This window comes from Hemiscyllium ocellatum, chromosome 7 (genome assembly GCF_020745735.1).
Source record: "Hemiscyllium ocellatum isolate sHemOce1 chromosome 7, sHemOce1.pat.X.cur, whole genome shotgun sequence".
Classification (NCBI taxonomy): domain Eukaryota; kingdom Metazoa; phylum Chordata; class Chondrichthyes; order Orectolobiformes; family Hemiscylliidae; genus Hemiscyllium; species Hemiscyllium ocellatum.
The window spans coordinates 10,878,560-10,886,892 of NC_083407.1; positions in this window are offsets into that span (position 1 = coordinate 10,878,560).

The following is an 8,333-nucleotide window of genomic DNA, read 5'->3' on the forward strand; positions in this document are numbered from 1 at the left end:
TGTGTTGGTCCTGGTCTAGTGTGTTGGTCCTGGCTTGGTGTGTTGGTCCTGGCCTGGTATGTTGGTCCTGGTCTAGTGTGTTGGTCCTGGCCTGGTGTGTTGGTCCTGGCCTGGTGTGTTGGTCCTGGCCTAGTGTGTTGGTCCTGGCCTGGTATGTTGGTCCTGGCCTGGTGTGTTGGTCCTGGCCTGGTGTGTTGGTCCTGGCCTGGTATGTTGGTCCTGGCCTGGTGTGTTGGTCCTGGCTTGGTATGTTGGTCCTGGCCTGGTATGTTGGTCCTGGCCTGGTGTGTTGGTCCTGGCCTGGTATGTTGGTCCTGGTCTAGTGTGTTGGTCCTGGCCTGGTGTGTTGGTCCTGGCCTGGTATGTTGGTCCTGGCCTGGTGTGTTGGTCCTGGCCTAGTGTGTTGGTCCTGGCCTGGTGTGTTGGTCCTGGCCTGGTATGTTGGTCCTGGCCTGGTGTGTTGGTCCTGGCCTGGTGTGTGGGTCCTGGCCTGGTGTGTTGGTCCTGGCCTAGTGTGTTGGTCCTGGCCTAGTGTGTTGGTCCTGGCCTGGTATATTGGTCCTGGCCTAGTGTGTGGGTCCTGGCCTGGTGTGTGGCCCTGGCCTAGTGTGGGGGTCCTGGCCTGGTGTGTTGGTCCTGGCCTGGTATGTTGGTCCTGGCCTGGTGTGTTGGTCCTGGCCTGGTGTGTTGGTCCTGGCTTGGTGTGTTGGTCCTGGCCTAGTGTGTTGGTCCTGGCCTGGTGTGTTGGTCCTGGCCTGGTATGTTGGTCCTGGCCTGGTGTGTTGGTCCTGGCCTGGTATGTTGGTCCTGGCCTGGTGTGTTGGTCCTGGCCTGGTGTGTTGGTCCTGGCCTGGTATGTTGGTCCTGGCCTGGTGTGTTGGTCCTGGCCTGGCGTGGTGGTCCTGGCTTGGTGTGTTGGTCCTGGCTTGGTGTGTTGGTCCTGGCGTAGCGTGTGGGTCCTGGCCTGGTGTGTGGGTCCTGGCCTGGTGTGTGGGTCCTGGCTTGGCGTGGTGGTCCCTTTCCAGCAGTGTCTTCAAGGTATCTATCATTCCTTAATCAGCTTTCCCCATTCCTCAGAGTTAATAACTGAACTGTGATGAACTTTGCCTTAATTTTACTTATTATTGTTTATGATGTCTGTCATTAATGTAGGTGCCATAATGTAATAACTTCTCAAACATTTCACTCGTTTTCCATGTAAAATTCCACATGACAATAAGTGTATAAACTATTCTCTTTCATTGTATATATTCAGTGACTTGACCTCCGCCTTCTGTGTTAATGAATTCCACAGATTCACTATCCTTCCTCATCTCAGTCCAAATCGGTCAATGTTGTATCTGTTCAGACCGTGTCCTCTGCTTCTAGACTCACCCATCCAGGGGAAACATTCTCCCTGCATCCAGTCTGTCCAGCTCTGTTACACTGTTACACATTTCAATCAAGTTAGAATGAGAAATTAGAATTGGAAGCCGTACAGGGTGGAAACAGGTCCTTGGTCCAACAAGTCCACACCGACCCTCAGAAGAGTAACCACCCAGGCCCAACCTGACCAAGGCACCTAGCCTACACACTCCTGAACACTACGGGCAATTTAAGCATGGCCAATTCACCTGACCTGCACATCTTTGGATTGTAGAAGGAAACTGGAGCACCCAAAGGAAACTCACACAGACACAGGGAGAATGTGCAAACCACACAGACAGTCACCCGAGGTGGGAATCGAAACGGGGTCCCTGGTGCTGTGAGGCAGTAGTGCTAACCACTGAGCCATCTTGCCACCCTTCCTTCTAAACTCTAATGGGTACAGGCCAGGTTGGACCAATCTCTCCTTTAAGGAAAGTCCCTGATGGAGAATCATAATTGCCATTGTCCACCCTCGGGTGACTGTGTGGAGTTTGCACATTCTCCTCGTGTCTGGGTGGGTTTCCTCCGGGTGCTCCGGTTTCCTCCCACGCCAGGGCATGGATCTGACCAGATAGTCATGGAGGGAACGGTCTTTGCGGAAGATGGAAAGGGGTGGGGAGGGAAATATATCCCTGGTGGTGAGGTCTTTTTGGAGGTGGCGGAAATGTCGGCTGATGATTTGGTTTATGCAAAGGTTGGTAGGGTGAAAGGTGAGCACCAGGGGCGATCTGTCCTTGTTCCGGTTGGAGAGGTGGGGTCTGAGGGCGGAGGTGCAGGATGTGAACGAGATGCGTTGGAGGGCATCTTTAACCACGTGGGAAGAGAAATTGCGGTCTCTAAAGAAGGAGGCCATCTGGTGTGTTCTGTGGTGGAATGGTCCTCCTGGGAGCAGATACGGCGGAGGTGGAGGAATTGGGAATACGGGATGGCATTTTTGCAAGAGGTAGGGTGGGAAGAGGTGTAATCCAGGTAGCTGTGGGAGTCGGTGGGTTTGTAAAAAATGTCAGTATCAAGTCGGTCGTCATTAATGGAGAGGTCCAGGAAGGGGAGAGAGGTGTCAGAGGTGGTCTAGGTAAATTTAAGGTCAGGGTGGAAAGTGTTGGTGAAGTTGATGAATTGCTCAACCTCCTCGCGGGAGCACGAGGTGGTGCCAATGCAGTCATCAATGTAGCGGAGGAAGAGGTGAGGAGTGGTGCCGGTGTAATTACAGAAGATCGACTGTTCTATGTAGCCAACAAAGAGAGAGGCATAGCTGGGGCCCACACGTGTGCCCATGGCTACCCCTTTGGTCTGGAGGAAGTGGGAGGATTCAAAGGAGAAAAGAAGATAGGCAGGTAGGACAAGTCATGGGGACAGTGCTGAGCTGGAAGTTTGGAGCTAGGGTGAGGTGGGGGAAGGGGAAATGAGGAAACTGGTGAAGCCCACATTGATGCCCTGGGGTTGAAGTGTTTAGATTAGATTACTTACAGTGTGGAAACAGGCCCTGTGGTCCAACAAATCCACACTGACCCGCCGAAGTGCAACCCACCCATTCACCCCTTTATTTAACACTACAGGCAATTTAGCGTGGCCAATTCATCTGAACTGTGGGAGGAAACCAGAGCATCCAGAGGAAACCCACGCAGACACAGGGAGAATGTGCAAACTCCACACAGTCAGTCACCTGAGTAGGGAATTGAACCCGGGTCTCTGGAGCTGTGAGGCAGCACTGCTAACCACTGTTCCACCATGCCACCCACCGTGTTCCAAGGCGGAAGATGAGGTGTTCTTCCCCCAGGCGTCGATTGGTGAGGGACCGGCGGTGAAGAAGGCCCAGGACCTGCATGTCCTCAGCAGAGTGGGAGGAGGAGTTGAAATGTTGGGCCACAGGGCGGTGGGGTTGATTGGTGTGGGTGTCCCGGAGATGTTCCCTAAAGCACCCACATCCCACAGGAGAATACAAGAATTTCTCTTCACAGGACATGGGTCTTTAGTAGATATTTTCTAGTCAGCTGTTCAGAGATGTTCTTGCACAACTCTGGAGCAGATGGAACCTGAATCCAAGCGTGATGGCTCAGAGGTAAAGGCATTACAACTCCATTGCAAGCGCTTTTGCATATTATTATTGCTTATAATTTTTGAAATGCCCAGGTTCAATTTGCAAGCACCAATAAATGTGGCAAATTGTTTCTCGCAGCATCAAACCCCCTGGATTCCCACAATGAGAATGGATATAAAATGAGAAATCCGATGACTGGAAATCCAATCTTGCTGCATTTTGCAAATGGTTGAGACATATTCTTATCAGTACAATTCAGATAACGCTGATCCACCACTTTCAATCCTCTCACTGACACTTTCTCCACCGCCTTGGGCATTGCTCATTTTCGAAGATCACGTCATGAGGGGGGATAGTGATGGCAGAGAACGAAGCTTGTGCAGGACATTACCAGCACCAGACCACTCCTCATTTCCCCCCTCAGAATCTTCATGTCCTCTCTTACCTCACACTACCCTCGACAGCCCATTCCCAACCATCCATCCCAGGCCCCCAGTGTGGAGTCAGGAATTACTGGTTCTAGGACATGTGGCACTGTTCTGCATTGGCGCTGGATCGGAATTCTGGACTTTGCTACTTTAACAGGCTTAGAACCTTTTCCATATGTAGAGCATCAGTCCAAGAAGGAAATGTACCACATGCATTCTACACAGAGACTGACAATTAACACCAGCCTTGCCAGCAATCGTAATAACCCCAGGAACAAGTTTATTTAAAAATCGGACAACCACAGTCTCAATCCAAACAGATTCCAGTGATCTCTCAAAATGAATAACAGATGTTCAATTCAGTCATAAGAAAGAGTACTACAAATAAAGCATTATTGATTAGGACGTGACACCTCTATCTTATAGTAGTGTCATATTGGCATGGGTTAACCATTCCAGCTTGTCAGAGGCTAAGATGACTTGGCAGAAGAGAAGGATTGGACAGCCAAGAAAACATGGAGCCCTGTTAGCAGATTCGAGTATCTCAGCACGAAGATAATATGGTTCCCCAAAGACACAAAACTGGATTTGATTTGTGTTTATTCATTCATGGGGGATGGACATTAATGGCTGATCAGTGTTTAGTGTCTGTATCTAGTTGCCTCTTGAGAAGGTGAGGGTGAGCTGCCTTCTTGAACCACTGCAGTCCATGTGCTGTAGGTTGACCCACAATGCCCTTAGGGAGGGAATTCTAGGATTTTGACCCAGTAACACTGAAGAAAAGATGATACCTTTCAAAATCAGGATGGTAAATGACTCAAAAGGGGAATTTGCAGGGGGTGGTGTTCCCATGTATCTGCTGCCCTTGTCCTTCTAGATGGAAGTGGTTGTGTGCTTGGAAGGTGCTGTCTGAGGATCGTTGGTGAGTTTCTGCAGTGCACCTTTCAGATAGTAGCAGCAGTGTGTACTGAGTGTCGGTGGTGGAGGGAATGGATGTTTGTGGATGTGGTGCCAATCACATCCACAAACAGTGGATGTGGATGGGTTGCTTTGTTCTGGATGGTATCAAGCTTTTTGAGTGTTGTTGGAGCTGCATTCATCCAGGCAAGTGGGGAGTATTCTGTCACACTCCTGACTTGTGTCTTGTAAATTGTGAGCAAACTATGGGGAATCAGGAGATAAGTTATTTGCTGCAGGATTCCTGGTCTCTGAGCTGCTCCTGTAGTTACTGTGATTAGTACAGTTCAGTTTCTGGTAACCTCCAGGATATTAATAGTATTGGATTCTGTGATGGCGATGCCATGGAATGTACAAGTGCGATGGTTGAATTCTCTCCTATTGGAGGTGGTCATTGCCTGGCATTTGTGTGGCACAAATGTTGCTTGCTCTTTCTGACCCAATTCCTTGATTTATCCAGGCCTTGCTGCTCTCACATATGGAGCTGCTTCAATATCTGATGGCTCATGAATGGGGCTGAACATCCCCAGCAAACATCCCCAATTCTGACTCTACGATAAAGCAGCTGAGGATAGTTTGGTCTCCATGAAATAATTTTTTTTCTTCTTAAATAAGGGCCCAAAGCAGCTCACAGCATTCCAGATGTGGTGTCACCAGCAGATTTGCATTAAGACTCCCCTCCTCTTATACTCCCTTGAAATAAGGGCCAACATTCCATCAGTCTTCCTGATTAGACCAACTGGAAGAACACAGCAAGCCAGGCAGCATCAGGAGGTGGGGAAGTCAACATTTCGGGTATTAAGGGAGAAAGTGAGGTCTGCAGATGCAGGAGGTCAGAGTTGAGAGTGTGGTGCTGGAAAAGTACAGCAGGTCAGGCAGCATCCGGGAGCAGGAAAATCGATATTTCGGGCCAGAGCCCTTCATCAAGAAGGGTTTCGGGTTTCAAGTATTAACCTTCTTCAGGACTAGATGTGGGAGTAGGGGGAGCTACAGATAAAGGGGAGGGGGAGAATGGTGGGGTGGGGAGAGTAGCGGAATGGTGAGGTACTGAGAGATGGACCCAGGTAGTGCCTATGACTTGATTCCTAATTCCGTGCTGTACCTGTATGCTAGCTTTCCACATTTTGAGCACAAGTGCCCCCAAGCCCCTTTGTGTTTCAGCGTTCTGCAGTTTTTCTCCATTTAAATAATATTCTGTTCTATTGTTTCCCCTTCCAAAATGGATAGCCTCACATTTTCCCACATTTTGCTCCATTTGCCAGCACTTTGCCCATTTACTGAACCTATTAATGTTCCTCCCTAAACTGTATCCCTCTCACAAAGTCAAGAACAGCAGATGCTGCAGATCTGAAACAAACTGAAACATAAATTGCTCAAGAAACTTAGCAGGACAGGGCAGTGTGTGTGGAGAGAGAAAGAGAGTTAACATTTCAAGTCCAGGGAACCTTCTTCAAAACAAAATATTTACTTCAGTTGGAGTCCACCTGGAGTTCTGTACAGCCATAACAAAAACTTTACCCCATATCAGAAAGAACTCAATGTTTCTTAAGAAATGTGAGATATGACCATAAGTTATAGGAGCAGGAATAGGCCATTCAGCCCATCAGCTCTGCCCCACCATTTGATCATGGCTGATATGAGTTTCAACCCTTTTCTCCCCCAAACCTTTGATCCCCTTCTTAATATTATCAGGACAGCCATTGAAACAGATTGCATATCAGGCTCATAAAGGCAAATAATTGAACATCTAACAGAGTCGGGCAAAATGATAGAATTGGATTCAATTGAATTGAATTTATTGTCACGTGTATGGAGGCACAGTGAAAAGCTTTGTCTTGTGAGAAATTCAGGCAGATCACAGAGTTCAGTAGCATAGATAGTAAGTAATAGGTAAACAGCGGGAAAAACAAAAATACAGGTCCAGGCAAATGTTAAGAGTTTGTGAGTCCACTCAGTATTCTAACAACAGCAGGGTAGAAACTGTTTTGAAACCGGCTGGTGTGTGTGTTCAGGCTTCTGTACCTTCGCCCCGATGGTAGAGGTTGTAGAAAAACATTGCCAGGATGGGATGGATCTTTGAGAATGCTGGCGGCCTTTCCTTGACAGCTGGCCTGGTAGATGGATTCTATAGATGGGAGGTTGGCCTTTGTGATTATCTGGGCCAGGTTCACCACTCTCTGTAACCGTCTCCGATCTGGAACGGTACAGTTGCCATACCAGGTAGTGATACATCCAGACAGAATACTCTCGATGATGCACCTATAAAAGTTGGCAAGGGTATTCACCGTCATGGCAAATTTCCTCAGCTGCCTGAGGAAGAAGAGATGTTGTTGGGCCTTTGTAACCAGTGCTTCCTGATGAGACAGCAAGTAAGGAGTCTCTGGGAGAGGCCCATTGGGATTGGAAAAGCTACCCTATTTTTGATAATTCGTCAGTTCTCGAGTTCCAATTCACAAGGCTTTTTGAAGGCATGCCAGTATTTAATGGATAGTCAGAATCCTAAAACATGGGCCAAAATCAATGGAAACTGGGTGTCAGACATCGAGATCCATGGCTGCCCTGAGGGCTCATGAATATTTGCAGAATTCCTTCGTCTAGAGCTACCTTTATCTATGATCTTAAGCTCTGTGTGCACATCAGTGTCAAACTTCAGTTACACTGGATTAATTTGGCAAGTACTAATGCCTGAAACAAAAAAAAGATATTTGAATTCACAGTGCAATGCAGGCAAAGGATATTTGAAGAGAGATAACTTAATAAGCAGATTAATTGTAAACGGAGAGTAACATTACAGGGGGTAGATTCTGTTAATTGTGTAAATAGAAGCATCGTGAATCTGACAATTCTAACTTCAGCAAATTTATAATCAGTATCAATGTTTCCACTGGGATCCTTTAGATAAAGGGTCTTAAAGGGTCTGCAATGATGTTGACTGTGGCTCAGTGGTAAGACCCTCACCTCTGAGTCTCACTGAACCTGGGTCCATGTCCTACTGTGGAGAGTAGAACATAGAATATAGAACATTCCAGTGCAGTACAGGCCCTTCGGCTCTCGATGTTGTGCCGACCTGTAACACCAATCTAAAGCCCACCGAACCTACACTATTCCATTTTCATTCATATGTTTATCCAATGACCATTTAAATGCCCTTAAAGTTGGTGCATCTACTACTGTTGCAGGCAGTGCGTTCCACGCCCCTACTACTCTCTGAGTAAAGAAACTACCTCTGACATCTGCCCTTTATCTATCACCCCTCAATTTAAAGCTATGTCCCCTTGTGCTAGCCATCGCCATCCGAGGAAAAAGGCTCTCACTTTCCAACCTATCTAACCCTCTGATTATCTTTATATGTCTCACTTAAGTCACCTCTCAACCACCTTCTCTTCAATGAAAGCAGCCTCAGGTCCATCAGCCATTCCTCATAGGACCTTCCCTCCATACCAGGCAAGATCCCAGTAAATCTCATCTGCACCCTTTGCAAAGCTCCCAAACCCTTCCCATAA